Source organism: Quercus suber, unplaced genomic scaffold (assembly GCF_002906115.3).
Source record: "Quercus suber isolate HL8 unplaced genomic scaffold, Cork oak 2.0 scaffold_40, whole genome shotgun sequence".
Classification (NCBI taxonomy): domain Eukaryota; kingdom Viridiplantae; phylum Streptophyta; class Magnoliopsida; order Fagales; family Fagaceae; genus Quercus; species Quercus suber.
In genome coordinates, this window is record NW_027069505.1 from 2,034,943 (window position 1) to 2,056,763 (window position 21,821).

A 21,821-nucleotide genomic window follows, 5' to 3' on the forward strand; every position below is an offset into this window, starting at 1 on the left:
AGAAAGTTGATTATTGTAAAGAAAACTAAGCATTAACTACCAACACCACACCTAAAAATTTAACTGAAAAATCTGAGGAATCTGAGGAATACACCACAGAAAATCTAGTAAAATATTGAAGCTGAAGATCATGTTTTGATTGTCAATAATGGTAAGACTCTAAACCCCACAATGAAGAAATATGCCTAATATCAAGTGGAAACACAAAGACAAGGCCCCAAAGAGCCACTCTCCATGTAAACCCAGCAAAACCAAGAGCCATATATCAAATCCACAAAGCTGTATGTATAGAGTACTAGTAACCAATTACATGCAATAATGCCTAATTAAGCTTAACTCATGCCAAGTTTGAGTCTTTTCCTTTTTTTTTCTTTTTCTTTTTCTTAGTTTGTTTCCTTTTATTAGTTGGTATCAGCAAAAACCAATCAAAAAAAAAAAAAAAGCAAGGCCAAGAAAGAGAGAGAGAGAGAGAGACAGAGTTGAAAAGAAAGGTTACCCAAATCTTACACTAGCTAGAATTCCAATCTATTTGGGTCAATAATCAAAAAGAGTTCAGTGAAACAGTGACACAACCTTTGAGGCTATATGCATGAGAAGTGAACTACTTTAAAGTCTGGACATTGATGAGTAACCCCCACCACACAACTAAAACCAAAAGCAAAAGAAACCAAATAAAACCAAAAGAACCTATCAGAAAACGAGCTGCTTCTCACAGTTTCTGCATACAAACCCCAAGTAGAAACCATAGACTTGGATTAAAGTAAAAGCCAAGCTGCAACGAAATGTTTCATCAGTACTCTTTTCCTTCTTTCTTGTTAGTGCCAACACTATCTACCACTTTCTTTAAGCACATATTTTTTTTTTCCTTTTTACACTCACCCTACTTTCCTTTCACAATAATTTCACCTAGAAAGTAGTATGGTACTTGTTCAATTTTAAGAGCATTAGCACTCAGCATTTACACTTGCTCAGTCATGCACGCCAACCTGACACTCCTGCTTTCTTGTTGTTGTTGCCCCAATATATGTAACTAGCTAAAAGGAAAATGACAAAGAATAGCAAGTAAAATATATGAAACTATTTATTGGATAAAACTGGTTTTAGATTTACCTTGAAGAGTACAACTAACACATTTCCAAGAGATTCCTGAGAATCATACGGGCAGAGATGATGAAAAGATTTGATAGCCTCAATTGCTCCATCAACTCACTCCAGTTATTTCATCACAATTGCCATGTCTTTCAAGGCACTGTCAACCCGGTACCCAGCATTTATGGGAGACCAGAACAGGAAAGTTGCCTTTCTTGGATCCTTGTCTATCAACTGTAGTTGAAGAAACAAATATTTAATAATATATATATAATCAATACAGAATGGAAAATAACAAAAATTCTAGATGGATAATCTTCAAACATGAAAACTATGAAATTTTGATGGAAGAAAGAAATCGATCTCTAAAATCTATATGATCAGCACAGTTCAGATGCATTTTTTTGGGCTACTCCTAAAATTTTTTGAGAAATCTTTCCTTGATTACTACTTCTCTTTTCTCACAATATTTTTAGGATAAGCTTCCATAACAAGAACCAAATCAATAACATTCAAGAACCAGGAAATTCCAAAAAGCAACAGGAACTTGCAATTCAATTCAAACAAATCCAAATCCAGAAAAAACCAATTAGTCTAAACCATATGAAAGCACAAAAAAAAATCTCAGGGGCGACATCATCAGCCTCGACTTCCATGCCAAAGGCGGCATGGAAAACCCCATCTTGTTGTTGTTCCACGTAGCCTTTTCTTAAAATTCAAATCTGGCAGTCAACTTACTGAGAAAATCTTCAAACCCTTTTCTTGAATTTTCAAGAAAAGTGCTTTTTTTTTTTTCTAGTTGTTGGAGAACCACTTTCTATTTAAGGATAACTTAGAGCATTCAGGAAGAGAGAGAGAGAGACAGAGAGAGAGAGAGAATCAGATTTTCTTAGAAAGGTACCAGGTCAANAAAAAAAAAAAAAAAGCAAGGCCAAGAAAGAGAGAGAGAGAGAGAGACAGAGTTGAAAAGAAAGGTTACCCAAATCTTACACTAGCTAGAATTCCAATCTATTTGGGTCAATAATCAAAAAGAGTTCAGTGAAACAGTGACACAACCTTTGAGGCTATATGCATGAGAAGTGAACTACTTTAAAGTCTGGACATTGATGAGTAACCCCCACCACACAACTAAAACCAAAAGCAAAAGAAACCAAATAAACCCAAAAGAACCTATCAGAAAACGAGCTGCTTCTCACAGTTTCTGCATACAAACCCCAAGTAGAAACCATAGACTTGGATTAAAGTAAAAGCCAAGCTGCAACGAAATGTTTCATCAGTACTCTTTTCCTTCTTTCTTGTTAGTGCCAACACTATCTACCACTTTCTTTAAGCACATATTTTTTTTTTCCTTTTTACACTCACCCTACTTTCCTTTCACAATAATTTCACCTAGAAAGTAGTATGGTACTTGTTCAATTTTAAGAGCATTAGCACTCAGCATTTACACTTGCTCAGTCATGCACGCCAACCTGACACTCCTGCTTTCTTGTTGTTGTTGCCCCAATATATGTAACTAGCTAAAAGGAAAATGACAAAGAATAGCAAGTAAAATATATGAAACTATTTATTGGATAAAACTGGTTTTAGATTTACCTTGAAGAGTACAACTAACACATTTCCAAGAGATTCCTGAGAATCATACGGGCAGAGATGATGAAAAGATTTGATAGCCTCAATTGCTCCATCAACTCACTCCAGTTATTTCATCACAATTGCCATGTCTTTCAAGGCACTGTCAACCCGGTACCCAGCATTTATGGGAGACCAGAACAGGAAAGTTGCCTTTCTTGGATCCTTGTCTATCAACTGTAGTTGAAGAAACAAATATTTAATAATATATATATAATCAATACAGAATGGAAAATAACAAAAATTCTAGATGGATAATCTTCAAACATGAAAACTATGAAATTTTGATGGAAGAAAGAAATCGATCTCTAAAATCTATATGATCAGCACAGTTCAGATGCATTTTTTTGGGCTACTCCTAAAATTTTTTGAGAAATCTTTCCTTGATTACTACTTCTCTTTTCTCACAATATTTTTAGGATAAGCTTCCATAACAAGAACCAAATCAATAACATTCAAGAACCAGGAAATTCCAAAAAGCAACAGGAACTTGCAATTCAATTCAAACAAATCCAAATCCAGAAAAAACCAATTAGTCTAAACCATATGAAAGCACAAAAAAAAATCTCAGGGGCGACATCATCAGCCTCGACTTCCATGCCAAAGGCGGCATGGAAAACCCCATCTTGTTGTTGTTCCACGTAGCCTTTTCTTAAAATTCAAATCTGGCAGTCAACTTACTGAGAAAATCTTCAAACCCTTTTCTTGAATTTTCAAGAAAAGTGCTTTTTTTTTTTTCTAGTTGTTGGAGAACCACTTTCTATTTAAGGATAACTTAGAGCATTCAGGAAGAGAGAGAGAGAGACAGAGAGAGAGAGAGAATCAGATTTTCTTAGAAAGGTACCAGGTCAAAGACTGCATATGAGGAAGAAAAGATTGTGTATTCAATAGATTACGAGACCACATAGGCAATCTTAGAAATTTATCAAGCTCCTACCCTAGATAAGACCCTAGTTGAACCACAAACAATCAGCCTCAGTTCCCTAATCTATCAATGTCTAAATTCAAACACCACTCAAAAAATATGATCTATCAACTATTTGTGCATCTATATAGAGCACACTAAGAACAAAGTTTTCATTTTTCAACAAATAGATTACAATGTCCACATTGGGAACCTAGAGAATATCCCAACAATACAGAATTATCAAAATTAGGGAGTAGAAGACTCAAATGTTTTGTCAACCATTAAAATGAGACAGTAATAGTGATAATCATAAATAGACAATTTAAACTCAATGTAATTACAAGCAATTGCATACTAAGAAACCTTGCTGATCTGGAAAGGCAGCAACACATCTTCTCTGGTACTTTAGAGGTGAAGTGATTCTCTTGAATTCAGTCTGTTGGCATTTGGACCATGATTAGACTTGAAAATTGAAAGCAAAATAAAGGGAAGATAAGACGATGAGCACTCTCAATGACTCAAAACACAATTTCATTTCAAATACCACGGTATCCCAACCATTTGCTCATTATTATGTACATATATACTTTCTAATAACAATACAAGTACAAAACAAGGATATTTGTATATCCCATGAAGAGGCATTAAAAGGCCATTGTAAAATTCAACTACTTTTATTGTGAAGCTTGGAGTTCTACTTGTGCCTTCTTGAAACAAAAAAGAAGTTACTCAACTCATATCACCATGATGAAAACCACAAAATACTCGCGTAGTTTAGTTTCTGGTATAAAGAGACAGTAAACTAATTGAATTGAGAAACAGGAAAGAAACCTATTCCATTCCTAAAAGGGGCACACATAAAGGAAGGAAGTCAAGAATCAAAAAGAGTTCAGTGGAACAGTGACACAACCTTTGAGGCTATATGCATGAGAAGTGAACTACTTTAAAGTCTGGACATTGAGGAGTAACCCCCACCACACAAGTAAAACCAAAAGCAAAAGAAACCAAATAAACCCAAAAGAACCTTTCAGAAAATGAGCTGCTTCTCACAGTTTCTGCATACAAACCCCAAGTAGAAACCACAGACTTGGATTAAAGTAAAAGCCAAGCTGCAACAAAATGTTTCATCAGTACTCTTTTCTTTCTTTCTTGTTAGTGCCAACACTATCTACCACTTTCTTTAAGCACAATTTTTTTTTCCCTTTTTACACTCACCCAACTTTCTTTTCTCAATAATTTCACCTTGAAAGTAGTTCTGTACTTGTTCAATTTTAAGAGCATTAGCACTCACCATTTACACTTGCTCAGCCATGCACGCCAACCTGACACTCCTGCTTTCTTCTTGTTGTTGCCCCAATATATGTAACTAGCTAAAAGGAAAATGACAAAGAATAGCAAGTAAAATATATGAAACTATTTATTGGATAAAACTGGTTTTAGATTTACCTTGTAGAGTTCAACTTACACATTGCCAAGTGATTATTGAGAATCATTAGAGCAAAGATGACGAAAAGATTTGATAGCCTCAATTGCTTCATCAAATCAATCCAGTTATTTCATCACAATTGCCATGTCTTTCAAGGCACTATCAACCCGGTACCCAAAAGGTCTTATACTGCATGGAAACCATTTCTCTTGCTCCAGCACCTGTGAGCATCTCTCTTAGCCAAAGACCACTTGGGTTTTTCCTGTGTTTTCAGCTCAAAATTTGATTTCACAGCAGTTTAAGGAATGCAGTAAAAGCTAAAGAAAGCATTGAATAATGACTATCATCACTGTCTTAAATTTATTCCGAAAAAATAAATAAATGAAGTAGTCAATCTGAAAAAAAAGGTTTTGCTAACAATAGCAAAAAGTTAATCTCACATACAGTGAATCAATTAGCAGCTGATAAATTTATAATAATAACAAGTTGGAAATACAAATTTGAAGCCAGGACCCTCCACCAAATCATGTTTTCTATCAAGTCCAAACACATGCACACAAAATCAATTATTCACTGGGGGAATGGGGTGTGGAGAAGAATCAATGATTCATTGGAACACGTAAAAGCAATAGAAAATTGAATTTTAAGAGTCAGAAAAGGCAAAAAATAAGATTGTCCAATAAGCTAAAGCTAGAAGTTGACATCCCCTAATACCATGCAGATACCCTTACATGATCACATTCTAGAAGCCTAGATCTACATATCAAAAGTAGACAAAAAAAGGTTCTCGAACTTGATCAAACTTTAAGTGCGAAACCTTACTGCCAGACTTACAAACTGTTGTTTTGTAATAATGAAGCATCTGATTGTCAAAGAAAGATGCAAGAATATCATTATTGGTTCATTTCATTAGATGAGAATATTAACTAAGGGTTCTACAAGTTAAAAACTATCCGATTGTGATCTGCAGTGCCAACAACCATCAAGGGATGCCGCACTGTAAAAGAATAACAGCGGTCAGGGGGTTGTTTAGCATGCACAGGATTTAACTGCCTTGTATCCCAGTACCAAAGAGTAATTTGAAGGAAACCAATAGAACAATTAGCAGTCAAGGGCACGAAAGCATCAAGTAGCAAACATAATAGATCTAGAGCATGCAAAACGATATATAGTGCAAAAGAAACCATATGTTGGATAATTATGTCATAACTTGTAAGTGCCGCCAAAATATGTTCAAATATATAGAATAATAAAAAAATCACAATTAGCAACAAAATCAGAAAAAAAATTGGCTATGAAAGCACAAGAAAAACTCATTAGTATAAACCATATGAAAGCACAAAAAAAAAAAAAAAAAAATTTTTTGAGAAACAATAAACTATAATTCAGTAAGGCATAACTTACTTATAAAAATAAAAGTACAAAAACAAACAAACAAACAAAAAAGAAGAGTCAAGCTGGGTAAAATTAAAAAGTATAGCTATGCATGTGATTGCATGGCATTGGCTAGGAAAGTAAATTGCATTCTTGAATTAAATACAACCAACCTTATTCCAAAGCATAACATAACAAGTCCAATTTGCACTTTTTCCCTTCAACGCATTTTTTACATGCAAAAAGACACAAAGAGACAACAAATGGATACAATGGTTACATGCTTATAAAGGGTGAGAATAATGACATTTAACAATTTTATTGTCCATATAGAAAATCATTTTTATGTTAACATTTACAAACAACCTAAGGGCTGACATGTAGAATGCATAAACGTAAGGGCATCTGAGAACATAAGATATATGAATGCAATGGCATGTGAGGTGCATGAACATGTTAGCATAGAATATAATCTAGCCTAAGTGATGACAAATGAATGCATAGATATGTGAGCATGTGACCACATAAAGTTTGCCCTATAAGATGACATGTGAAATGCAATTATGTGAACATGTACAATCAACCTAAGGGCTGACATGTAGAACGCAGAACCATAAGGGAAAGTGAGAACATATGATAATTGAATGCAAGCGCATTTGAGGTGCAAGAACATGCGAGCATAGAATATAATCTATCCAAAGTGATGACAAATGAATGCATGGATATGTAAGTATGTGACCACATAAAGTCTGCCCTATGATATGACATGTGAAATGCATAGGAATGTGAGCAATTTCTGTTATAAAATAACATTAAAGAGTATAGCTAGCATGTGATTGCATGGCAATGGCTAGGAAAGTAAATTGCATTCCTGATTTAAATACAACTAACCTCATTCCAAAGCATAGAATAACAAGTTCAATTGGCATTTTTCCTTTCTACGCATTTTTCTCATGCAAAAAGACACAAAGAGACAACAATGGGGCATGAAGCTTATATGCTTACAAATGGAAAACATAAGAATTTGACATTTGACAAATTTTAGAAACATGTGAACATGTACAATCAACCTAAGGGATGACAAGTAGAATGCTTAAACATATGGGCAAGTGACACCACATGATATATGAATGCATGGGCATGTAAGGTGCATGAACATGTGAGCATAGAATATAATCTATCCAAATTGGGGACAAATGAATGAATGCATATATGGATCACTCTAGATCCTATACCCTAAAAACCTAAATAGGGGTGGCAAAATCTGACACAACCCGTGAACTTGACACAACTAACCCGATTGTAAACAGGTCATGGGTTAAGGCTAAATGAATTCGGATCATATTCGGGTCAACACGGCTAACCCATTTAATGAACGAGCCGTGTTCGTGTTCAACATGTCATGGGCTGAAACATGTCATGGGCTAAGGCTAAGTAAGGATATATGTACGCATGGGCATGTGAGGTGCACGAATATGTGAGCATGGCAATAATATTTCATAAGTGATGACAAATGAACGCATAAATATGTGAGCATGTGAGCACATATAATCTAATCTAGGAGATGACATGTGAAATGCATGGGCATGTTAGCAATTTATGGTAGAAAATAACATTAAAGAGTATAGCTATGCATGTGATTGCATGACATTGGCTTCGAAAGTAAATTGCATTCTTGAATTATATACAACTAACCTCATTCCAAACCATAGCATAATCAGTTCGATTAGCACTTTTTCATTTCAACTCATTTTTCTCATGCAAAAAGACAAAGAAACAACAAAGGGATATAAAGGTTAAATACTTATCAAGTTCAATAAGAATGACATTTGACAATTTTATTGTGCTTGAAGAAAATTCTTTTTATTTTGAAATTTAGTATTGGAATGGTGATTCTTATAACCTCATGTACTTTTGTGCAAATTTTGAACTTTAGGGGGGTTTTGGTTATTTTTGTAAACCTTAGGATAAAATTATAATTTTGTTATTTGGAAAAGTTGTGGTCAAAATGTAATTTGAAAAATTTGTGGGTCAAAAATGTAATTTGAAAAAAATTTGGGGTTAAAACTTAATTTTGAGAGGTTTTGGGGTCGAGTGTAATTTTGTGAACTCTCTCTCCCTCCCTCCCTCATACATGTGCCCGTTCCAATAATCATGCTTCCTAGTATTTTATACCTATGTTGTGTATAAACATATATTTTTGTTTATTTTAAGTTTTCAAAACAAAAAAAAAAAAACTATTAAAATATTTAAAAACATCTAAAACACCCAAGAAGGTAACTAGGCCTGGTATATAAGCCATGACTCTAGCATTTCTATATTAATGACCAAAACCCACCCACAGCATATGGAAGGGCAGGTGAAACACGGCGTACTGATGTAATTGCAGATAGATCCCTGGAGCCAGCACTTGCAGTCAATAAAGCCGCATTCTTTTCTACAGCAGCAACAGCTTCAGATCTAGTAGATCCATTAGCCCCCATGGACCCCAAGAGTGCCTGATGCAATTAAAAAGATAAGTTCAACAGCTCATGGATTCATGCTTTTACAGAAAATTTCACGGGTTCAAAAGCATAAAGAAAATTTGAATCCCATAAATATATGACATTATAATTAGTTACTAGTAATCAATTTTGGGAATCCCATTAAGCCATGAGAACATTATCACCATCTGACTTGAATGTCAATGAGAATAATATACAGATTACCTCCTCCTTAAAAATTAACATCAAATAGTTCCTTTATAGCTTCAAAAACCTGTGGGGTTGATGGAAGCATGTAGAGGCCATTATCAGGACTTTGATAAAAAGGAGAACTTCGTTATCAATAATATCTTAGCACCATTGGAAATGTCCACGACAACTAAGCAAGTTGGAATTATAGTGTTTGATGCATACTCCCTTGCAGCTAACGGCTACTGATTCCAAAATGTAGTGATATCCTACAAGATTAATGAAGTTACCAAAAAATCATTTATGAAAAATAAAAAAGTTTTAAATAATTGGAATTATGTTGCTTAACTAAAAGAATCAACAGCCAAAAATGCAAAAATGAATCCATATTGTGTTTTTACAATATAAACATATTGCCACAAGACAAAAATAAACTGATGAATAAGACACTAAACATCACTGGAAAAATGAATATAAAAGCCCAGATAGCTATTCCTCCTAGCTGTATATGGAAAACAGACTAAAAAAATGTTCCCTGCTTGTTTTTGGTTGATAAACTAATGTTGTGCCCGAATGAGGAATTTTGAAATGGAATTTTACTCAAAGTTCTAATTTGGGAATTTCTAATGTTCATTTACTTTCTTTGGGTTAACAAGAGAGTTTATTCAAAAATATCCATGGAACTTTAAAGCATCAATATCCAAAGCCTAAAATCCATGCAAAGAGGTACCCTTAAAAAAATTTATAATTTAAATTGAGGTGGGCCAAGTGTGAGGTAGTAGGCTAATTTTTGAGTTTTCATTGTGTCTAGCTTTATTGAATTTCTTAATGCTATACAAAATAAATAAGACTGTCCAATTTCAAAGGAACAACAAAGAAGTTACTGAAGCTTGCACCATGATTTGACTTGAAAATTGAAAGCAAAATAAAAGGAAGATAAGACAATGAGCACTCTCAATGACTCAAACACAATTTCATTTCAAATTTCATGGTATCTCAACCATTTGCTCATTATTATGTACATATAAACTTTCTAATAACAATACAAGTACAAAACAAGGATATTTGTAAATCCCATGAAAAGGCATTAAAAGGCCATTGTAAAATTCAACTACTTTTATACTGAAGCTTGGAGTTCTACTTGTGCTTATTGAAACAACAAAGTAGTTACTCAACTCATATCACCATGATGCAAACCACAAAATACTTGTGTAGTTTAGTTTCTGGTATAAAGAGACAGTAAACTAATTGAAATGAGAAACAACAAAGAAACCTATTCCATTCCTAAATGGGGCACACATAAAGGAAGAAGAAGAAAAAAATAAAAATAAAAACCGGTCATACCCAGTTCACAAAGCTTCCCCAGAAATATATATATATATATATATATTTTGATAAACACAAAGCTTCCATATATTTATCAAAATACCAGGTATATACGTTTATGTCAACAAAATATACATATTTCCAGAATCACACTTGTGCAGTGATTAGACAATAAAGCCACCCATTTGTTGAACCATACAAAGCAAACAAAGAAACATGCCAACCAAAATAATGTATCATATTTTGTTTGTGAGACTCACAAGAGAATCCTTAGCAACAGGAAATGAGGAAGCACTTGTGAGTCCTGCTACTAGAATCCCCACAAATTATATGTAAGGAGTCATGGTTATAAGATTAAAATTCACCATCCAAATTCTGGTGGTTATGAAAAAAAAAATGCTCTAACCATTTAGGATGTTGATACAAAAAGGTCTCTATACTGCATAGAAACCATTTATCTTGCTCCAGCACTTGTGAGCATCTCTCTTGGCCACAGACCACTTGGGTTTTTCCTGTGTTTTCAGCCCAAAATTTGCTTTCACAGCCGTTTAAGGAATGCAGTAAAAGCTAAAGAAAGTATTGAATAATGACTATCATCACTGTCTTTAATTTATTCGGAAAAAATAAATAAATGAAGAGTGAATCGGAAAAAAAGGTTTTGCTAACAATAGCAGAAAGTTAATGTCACATACAGTCAATCGATTAGCAGCTGATAAATTTATAATAATAAGAAGTTGGAAATACAAATTTGAAGCCAGGACCCTCCACCCTATCATGTTTTCTATCAAGTCCAAACACATTGAATTTTAAGGGTCAGAAAAGACCAAAAATAAGATTATCCAATAAGCTAAAGCTAGAAGTTGATATCCCCTAATACCATGCAGATACTCTTACATGATCATATTCTAGAAGCCTAGATCTACATATCAAAAATAGACAAAAAAAGTTCTCAACCTTGATCAAACTTCAAGTGCAAAACACTACTTCCAGACTTACAAAAATGTTGTTTTGTAATAATGAAGCATCTGATTGCCAAAGAAAGATGCAATAAAATCATTATTGGTTCATTTCATTAGATGAGAATGTTACCTGAGGGTTCTGCAAGTTGAAAACTATCAGATTCTGATCTGCAGTACCAACAACCATCAGCGGATGCCACACTGTAAAAGAATAACAGTGGTCAGGGAGTTGTTGAGTATGCACAGGATTTAACAGCCTTCTATCCCAGGACCTAATAGTAATTTGAAGGAAACCAATAGAACAATTAGCAGTCAAGGGCACAAAAGCATCAAGTTGCAAACATAATAGATCAAGAGCATGCAAAACGATATATAGTGCAAAAGAAACCATATGTTGGATAATTATGTCATAACTAGTAAGTGCCAAAATATGTTCAAGCTTAAACAAATTATAATTTGAAACAATGAAAACAGATCATCACTATACTTATGCTACTATTATTCTTAAATAGGAATGGAGTTATACGTTCAAAGTCAGTTTACATCTCTCCAGTTTTAATTTATAAAAATAAAAAATCATATTAGGGGATCATTGCATCGTGAATCAGCAGTGACAGCTCATCGGAAGTGGACGAAACCTTGACAAACAGAAAATTTTAAAAATATCGTAGAAACTGTCTTCCAATATGCAACGAAGGATAACCAAAATTCATAACTCCACCAAATAGTCTAAACTCAAAGAAGGTAACCTGATGAATGAAACCCAATGCCACACCAGTTTCATCCTGCAACCTTAGCCCACAAAGTGTACACATTGTTGTCATCTTGAAATTCCTGAATTGCTCAAACTTCAAATTGGTCATCCAAATATCCTTTTTTATCACCAACAAAACTAATCATCAGAATTCCTCTTAACCAACCAAAAAATAATAATAATAATAATAAAAATAGAGTAGTTAAACTCCATTTGTTCCAACAAAATTACCCTCATTTGGTTCCATAGATGTAACAATTCCTCATGTGAAGAGCCATCCCAAAGCTAGGCATAAAACCATGCATAAAAATTATATTGATATCCGTAACCGGTAAGGCATAAACTACATCCTCTTATATAAATTAATAACGAGCAGCAAGTAAAAACACATAAAGAAGAAAGCATACAGATTGAAAAATAAAATTAAAGTACACAGTTCATCCGGATTAATCCAACATCATTCAAAGCAGAAAACGTCAATCAAGAATCAAATTCGATGAAAACATCAAATGGGTAGTCAAAATTCTATGGGGAGTGCAGTAGAAAATCTCAATCACAAATGAAAAGAAAAACAACCTCAACTTAAAAAAAAAAAAAAAAAAAAAAAAAAAAAAAAAAAAAAAAAAAAAAAAAAAAAAAAAAAAAAAAAAAAATCTAATCAAAACCAATCCACCCACAATACCCAAACCAAAATCACATTTAATGCTCAATAAAAAAGAGACGAAAAAACATTACCCACAGAGGTTCCAGCCGTCTCACAAGGGAAGAATGAAACTCTAAATCAAGTCAATTGAAATACAAAAGCATAGCATAACAAGTTCAGTCTGCACTCATTCCCATCAATGCATTTTTCTCATGCAAAAAGACACAGAGACCGCAGAGGGACACAATGGTTAAATGTTTATAAACTGTGAGAAGAATGTGACTTGACAATTATATTTTCCTGGGAGGAAATCCATTTTATGTGAACATGTAAAATCAACCTAAGGGCTGACATGTAGAATGCATAAACATAGGGGCAAGTAAGAACATATGATATACGAATGAATGGGCGTGTGAAATGCATGAACATGTGAGCATAGAATATAATCTATCTTAAGTCATGACAAATGAATGCATGGATATGTGAGCATGTGACTACATATAGTCTATCCTATGAGATGACATGTGCAATGCACGGGCATTTGAGCAATTTATCCTAGAAAATAACATTAAAGAGTATAGTAATGCATGTGATTGTGTAGCATTGGCTAGGAAAGTAAAGTGCATACTTGAATTAAATACAACTAACCTTATTCCAAAGCATACCATAACAAGTTCGTTTTGCACTTTTTCCAATCAACGCATTTTTCTCAAGCAAAAACACATAAAGAAACAACAAAGGGATATAATTTTTTTTGATAGGTAATAACAGACTTTATTGATAATAAAAGTACAATGAATTTACGATAGTAAACTCATTGCACTGAAAAGAATACAAATCAATCAAAAAGAGAGGCTAACAGAATTAAGAAAATCAGACAAAGAGTGACATTGCGTAAACCCCCAAATACGAGACCACTCAAACAAAGTCCTAAGTAGCAAAGACTTCACACAATCTACAAGTCTTTCAGTTTCTTCAAAAGTACGGGCATTACGCTCCTTCCAAATTAACCACATAAGACACGCTGGAACCATATTCCACACATTAGAAGTGTGACTCCCCAACCAATTCCACCACGCAAAGAGAAGAGAAACAACACTCTTTGGCATCACCCACTGAACCCCAAACAAACGAAGGACTTCACTCCACAAGGTCTGAGCATACTTACAATGGATCAATAAGTGATCCACAGGTCTGAGCATACTTATAACGGTTTAATGCTTACAAATAGATAACTTAATAATTCGACATTTGACAAATTTTAGAAACATGTGAACATTTACACTCAACCAAAGGGATGACAAGTAGAATGCATAAACATATGGGCAAGTGAGAACATATCATAAATGAATGCATGGGCATGTGAGGTGCATGAACATGTGAGCATAAAATATAATCCATCCTATGTGATGACAAATGAATGCATGGATATGTGAGCATGTGACAGCATATAATCTACCCCATCAGATGACATGTGAAATGCATCAGTATGTGAGCAATTTATGTTAGAAAACAACATTAAAGAGTATAGCTAAGAATGTGACTGCATGGCAATGGCTAGTAAAGTAAAATGCATTCTTGATTAATTACACCTAATCTCATTCCAAGGAATAGAATAACAAGTTTGACTAGCAATTTTTCCATTTTACGCTTTTTTCTCATACAAAAAGACACAAAGAGACAACAATAGGATATAAAGGTTATACGCTTACAAAGTGATAACTTAAGAATTTGACATTTGACAATGTTTTTTTTTACAAGTAATTATTTAACAAATTTTAGAAGCATGTGAACATGTACGATCAACCTAAGAGATGACAAGTAGAATGCATAAACATATGGGTAAGTGACAACATATGAGATATGAATGCACGGTCATGTGAACATAAAATAGAGTCTATCCAAAGTGATGACAAATGAATGCATGGGTGTATGGATCTAAAACACTAAATCTTATACCCTATACACTAAAACCTTAACCATTAAAACCCTAAACCCTAAAACCTTAAACCCTAAACCCAAAAACCTTAAATCCTGAACCATGAACCCTATACCCTAAACCCTAAAACCTATTACCCTAAACCCTAAAAACATGGACATCTAAGTATTGTGAGCATAGAATATAATCGTTCCTAAGTGAGAACATATGATATATCAATGCATGAGCATGTGAGGTGCATGAACACGGGAACATAGAATATAATCTATCCAAAGTGACAAAAACCTTAAATCCTGAACCATGAACCCTATACCCTAAACCCTAAAACCTATTACCCTAAACCCTAAAAACATGGACATCTAAGTATTGTGAGCATAGAATATAATCGTTCCTAAGTGAGAACATATGATATATCAATGCATGAGCATGTGAGGTGCATGAACACGGGAACATAGAATATAATCTATCCAAAGTGCTGACAAATAAATGCATGAATATGAGCACGTGAGCACATATAGTCTACCCAAGGAGATAAAATGGGAAATGCATGGGCACGTTAGCAATTTATGCTAGAAAATAAAATTAAAAAGTATAGCTATGCACGTGATTGCGTGGCATTGACTAGGAAAGTAAATTGCATTCTGGAATTAAATACAACCAGCCTTATTCCAAAGCATAGCATAACAAGTTCAGTTTGCACTTTTTTCCCTTCAACGCATTTTTCTCATGCAAAAAGACACAAAGAGACAACAAAGGGATACAATGGTTAAATGCATATAAAGTGTGAGAAGAATTTCATTTAACAATTTTATTGCCCACATAGAAAATCACTTTTATGTGAACATTTACAATCAACCTAAGGGCGGACATGTAGAATGCATAAACATAAGGGCAAGTGAGAACATGTGATATATGAATGCAAGGGCATGCGAGGTGCATGAACATGTGAGCATTGAATATAATCTAGCCTAAGTGATGACAAATGAATGCATAGATATGTGAGCATGTGACCACATAAAGTCTGCCCTATGAGATGACATGTGAAATGCATTTATGTGAACATGTACAATCAACCTAAGGGCTGACATGTAGAACGCAGAAACATAAGGGCAAGTGAGAACATATGATATACGAATGCAAGGGCATTTGAGGTGCAAGAACATGCGAGAATAGAATATAATCTATCCTAAGTGATGACAAATGAATGCATGGATATGTCAGCATGTGACCACGTAAAGTCGACCCTATGAGATGACATATGAAATGCATAGGCATGTGAGCAATTTCTGTTATAAAATAACATTAAAGAGTACAGCTAGCATGTGATTGCATGGCAATGGCTAGGAAAGTAAATTGCATTCTTGATTTAAATACAACTAACCTCATTCCAAAGCATAGAATAACAAGTTCTATTGGCATTTTTCCTTTCGACGCATTTTTCTAGAACAAAAAGACACAAAGAGACAACAATGGGGCATGAAGGTTATATGCTTACAAATGGATAACTTAAGAGTTGGACATTTGACAAATTTTAGAAACATGTGAACATGAACAATCAACCTATTGGATGACAAGTAGAATGCATCAAAATATGGGCAAGTGAGAACATATAATATATGAATGTATGGGCATGTGAGGTGCATGAACACGCAAGCATAGAATATAATCTATCCTAAGTGGGGCAAATGAATGAATGGATATATGGATCTAAAAATCTCGACCCTAAACTCTACAACCTACACTCTAGACCCTATATCCTAAAAACCTAAATAGGGGTGGCAAAATCTGACACAACCCACGAACTTGACACAACTAACCCATTTGTAAACAGTCATGTGTTAAGGCTAAATGGGCTCAGGTCATATTCAGATCAACACGGCTGACCCGTTTAATGAACAGGCCGTGTTCGTGTTCAACATGTCATGGGCTGAGGCTAAGTAAGGATATATGAATGCATGGGAATGTGAGGTGCATGAACGTGTGAGCATGGCAATAATATTTCTTAAGTGATGACAAATGATCACATAAATATGTGAGCACATATAGTCTAACCTAGGTGATGACATGTGAAATGCATGGGCATGTTAGCAATTTATGGTAGAAAATAACATTAAAGAGTATAACTATACATGTGATTGCATGACATTGGCTTCGAAAGTAAATAGCATTCTTGAATTAAATACAACTAACCTCATTCCAAACCATAGCATAATCAGTTCGATTAGCACTTTTTCATTTCAACTCATTTTTCTCATGCAAAAAGACAAAGAAACAACAAAGGGATATAAAGGTTAAATACTTATCAAGTTCAAGAAGAATGACCTTTGACAATTTTATTGTGCTTGAAGAAAATTCTTTTTATTTTGAAATTTAGTATTGGAATGGTGATTCTTATAACCTCGTGTACTTTTGTGCAAATTTTGAACATTAGGGGGTTTTGGTTATTTTTGGAAACCTCAGGATCAAATTATAATTTTTGTTATTTGGAAAAGTTGTGGTAAAAAATGTAGTTTGGAAAATTTGTGGGGTCAAAAATGGAATTTAAAAAAAATGGGGTTTAAAACTTAATTTTGAGAGGTTTTGGGGACAAGTGTAATTTTATGATCTCTCTCTCTCTCTCTCTCTCTCTCTCTCATATATATATATATATATGAGACAGCAATTCATGAAAAATTAGGACACGACATAATAAAGATATGAATGTGTATGTATCAATATATAGGTATTTTATCTAGGAAGCACGGACATTTCATTTGGGATGTTTTACCCACGTTGTACTCATACCCGTGCTTCCTAGGTTGTGGCTAAATTTTCAAAAATTTCTATTTTGCCATATCGTTCCCTTTCCTGTACCCATTCCCATAATCTTGCTTCCTAGTATTTTATACTTATGTTGTGTATAAACATGTATTTTTATTTATTTTAAGTTTTTTTTAAAAAAAAAACTACTAAAATATTTAAAAACATATCTAAAACACCCAAGAAGGTAACTAGGCCTGTTATATAAGCCATGACTCTAGCATGTCTATATTAATGACCAAAACTCACCAGCAGCACATTCAAGGGAAGGTGAAACACAACATATTGATGGAATTGCAGATAGATCCCTGGAGCCAGCTCTTGCAGTCAATAAGGCCGCATTCTTTTCTACAGCAGCGACAGCTTCAGGTCCAGTAGATCCATTAGCCCCCATGGACCCCAAGAGTGCCTGATGCAATTAAAAAGATAAGTTCAACAGCTCATGGATTCATGCTTTTACAGAAAATTTCAAGGGCTCAAAAGCATCAAGAAAATTTGAATCCCATAAATATATGACATCATAATTAGTTACTAGTAATCAATTTTGCGAATCCCATTAGGCCATGAGAACATTATCACCATCTAACTTGAATGTTAATGAGAATAATATATAGATTACCTCCTCCATAAAAATTAACATCAAATAGTTCCGTTATAGCTTCAAAAACCTGTGGGGTTGATGGAAGTATGTAGAGGCTATTATCACGACTTTGATAGAACGCAGAACTTCTTTATCAATAAGATATTTTGCAGCATTGGAAATGTCCACAACAACTAAGCAAGTTGGAATTATAGTGCTTGACGCATACTCCCTCGCAGCTAATGACTGCTGATTCCAGAGTGTAGCGATATCCTACAAGACTAACGAAATTACCAGAAAATCATTTATGAAAGATAAAAAAGTTTTAAACTATTGGAATTATGTTGCTTAACCAAAAGAATCAACAGCCAAAAATACAAAAATGAATCCACATTTTGTTTTTACAATATAAATATACTGCCGCAAGACATAAAAGAATTGATTGATAAGATACAAAACATCAATGGAAAAATGAATATAAAAGCCCAGATAGCTATTCCTCCAGGCTGTAGACAGAAACAAACTAAAAAAATGTTCCCTGTTTGTTTTTAGTTGGTAAACTAATGTTGTGCCTGAATGAGGAATTTTGAAATGGAATTTTACTCAAAAGTTCTGATTTGGGAATTTCTAATGCTCATTTACTTTCTTTGGGTTAACAAGAGAGTTTATTCAAAAATATCCATGGAATTTTCAAGCATCTATATCCAAAGCCTAAAATCCATGCAGAGAGGTACCCTTAAAAAAATGTATAATTTAGATTGTGGTGGGCCATGTGTGAGGTAGTTGGCTAATTTGTGAGTTTTTGTTGTGTCTAGCTTTATTGAATTTCTTAATGCTATACAAAATAAATAAGACAGTCCAATTTCTATGGAACAACAAATTATGTCCTAACAATGTCTCCAAACAGTAAAGTCGAGATATCTTACCACGTTAGCCTTAAGTATATATGGTTTCAAGTTCAGATCTGCAGGCATCAAACTCTTCAATCTTCTTCCATTTATTTTTTAAAGAATCTTCAGCTTCTTTCCTCTCTGCTCTAGTTTATTCAAACGCTGCATTTCAGCCATCAGTATGTTTAAGCTAGCCCTCAACCTTGCAGCGTCTCGCTCCCTGGTCCAGACCTCCAATTGCACCAACAAAGAATCAAAATATGAAGCAGCCCAACCAATACCACTCAATAAAAAAAGGGACAGTCCTCCCTCCTTTGACATTCCCTCTGTTCTTTGCATACAAAATTTGAAATAATGTCCAGCCCATCAAAAACTTAATAAAAAATTAAAGATAAAAAGGCACTTACTATATTATTACCTCATATCTTGCATACTTTCTGTATTTAGTTCACAAAATAAATTTTATGTGAGTCTACAATGTTTTATTTACACGTCAGGTGCCGTTTGGTTGGATTTAACTAAGGTGTAGAAAGTTGTGTAAAGACTATTCATCAAAACAATATTCAACAGTCAAGAAATGCACCTCCAGATTATGTGCAACAAATGAGCATCAAGAATTGATCCCCCAAGAATGGCATGTTAACATTCACAAAAATTTATAAAGTAGGAGTACAATGATGTATAATAAATGTTTCTAAGAAAGAGGGGATAACAGAAACTAGCATTTTAAAAGTTACATATAAAATACATGGCTAAACATAAGGTTATCACCTCTAAAGGACCCACAAAAATAGCCATAATAATGTGTCAACTGGGATGACAAAACTGATGAGTTTTATTATCCTCTTCCATCTGTTTCACAATAACGTTATCCAAAAAAATAACTAAGGTTACATGATAAAGTACAAGGCTCAACATAAGGTTATCACCGCTAAAGGATCCAAACAAATGACCAGAACAATGTGCCAACTGAGATGACAATATTGATGAGTTTTATTAACCTCTTCCATCTGTTTCACACTAAGGTTATCCAAAAAAAATTCTGATAATATGCAGCAAGTAGCCTGGAAGTAGTTCTCCAACTTCACAAACAATTTTTTCAAATTAACTAACTAGGATACTAAGAGATATTTTAGAACAAAGCAATCCATAGGGAAATTTTGATTGTAAAATCTCCTGCCTATTACAGAACTGGAAACCTAGAAAATAAAAGCAAACAACGCCCAAAATATAAATCATAGGAAAAGTTAACATTCCAAAGCTACAAAGCAATTCCAATAAAAAAAAATTGCATTTCAAAGAACTTAAAAACATCAAAGAATTGATACAATACAATACCTTAAATGAGATTGTGTCCCATATAGTTAATGTTTTATCTGTACCAATGGTAATAAGCTGTGGAGCGCCAGCAACCACTTTAGAAAGCTCAGCTACCACGACCCCACCATCATGTATCATAATTATATTAGAAAATATTTCCCAACATTTCACTGTTTCAATGAAATGGAATCTAAGCCTCACAACCAAGTAAATGTGCATATGTCAAGTTCCTACTGTTATGAACTCAAATAAAATATAAAAATCACCATCAGAAAATAATTGGAAGGAGAAGTTAAAACAAAGTCCGAAGTTAACTATTATAATTTTTTTTTTTTTTCTCTCTGTTAGTTAACAGTGCAGGTAATGCTATAAATGTGGCACTGTATTTGATTCAAAATTACCATATTATATCTTAAATTGGAATCATACCCCAAAACAATGTCAAGGTTTACACAGCTTTTATTCAAATGACAACAACGAATCAGGAAGGCAAAATAATTGCTCACCACTACAACCAGAATTATTTAATACTCACCAAGTTGGATTGCTGTTCCTAATATATGTATATGTGACACAAATTTGCTAATAATTATTTTGAGGATCAGATCCATACTCCGGAAATTTTTGGTAGATTGATAATCCCAAAGTTTCATATATATGTATATATATTTGATGAAATTGTAACTCAAAAAAAAAAAAAAAAAAAATCTGTATTACTCAAAAACTACTTATTCACTCGATTAATAAAATATTTTTTAAAGAAAATCCCATCACATTCAATTGTCAATAATGCAAACTGAGGTACTGGGAAAAAAATACTACAATACCTGCAGCAAACAATCCGAACCATGAAGTCAAGATCTTCCGAAGAAAATTTAGCACAACTATAGAAATTTAGAAATTTACAAAAACAGCAAATTTTCTAATATCCTAATGTAGTTAGAAGTTGGAACTAAGAAAATAGAGCACCATTATTCGAAACATCAAAATGCCAAAGAGAAATATATCATCAAAAGTACAGAAAAATAATACAAATGTGGGCCATGAAATGGAAAGCTCAAAAAGAATGACAATGAACTAACAGGAACTTTCAAACCCAACAACATTTAAATAAGCCCTAATTTCAATTAGGCGACGAAGTTCTTAGCAGTCCCCAATGGGAGCAAGAATTAAACCTCAAACAACTATTTACCTAGGCAGAGTATATCTACCGTCTACATAGTATATGTATCTGAGAATATTACTCAAAACTCAAACTTTTCCATCAAACTGCAACAGTACACGCACTAAGTGGCAAATCTACCAAAGAATAATGGTAAATCTAATACAAAAGAGATCATAAAGAGAAATTTTAATGAATAGAGAGACAATTGAAAGAGCCAAAAATCATCAATAACAAGCTTATGCAAGAAAGACAAACTGAAATGCATCAAACATAAGATAGCAGCATCAGCAATTCCTAAATCATGTTTCATAAGAAAAGTAATAGAGCACCAAATGATCTCTCACCTGAC

The 21,821-nt window shown here is 33.8% G+C and overlaps 2 long non-coding RNA genes across 2 annotated transcripts in view; both read right to left on the reverse strand.

Moving 5' to 3' along the window:
- Positions 1-2,688: 2,688 nt before the first annotated feature.
- Positions 2,689-21,821, reverse strand: part of LOC136066602 (uncharacterized) — a 28,270-nt gene continuing 9,137 nt past the window's right edge. Inside the window, exon 4 of the long non-coding RNA XR_010628126.1 lies at positions 2,689-2,895. This is a non-coding gene — a long non-coding RNA (uncharacterized LOC136066602). The remainder of the gene's footprint in view (positions 2,896-21,821) is intronic.
- LOC136066609 (uncharacterized) lies at positions 15,018-18,370 on the reverse strand. The gene is made up of 3 exons (XR_010628131.1): positions 18,186-18,370; positions 16,909-17,926; positions 15,018-16,158 (listed from the first exon to the last, which is right to left on the reverse strand). It is a non-coding gene; the product is annotated as an uncharacterized LOC136066609 (long non-coding RNA).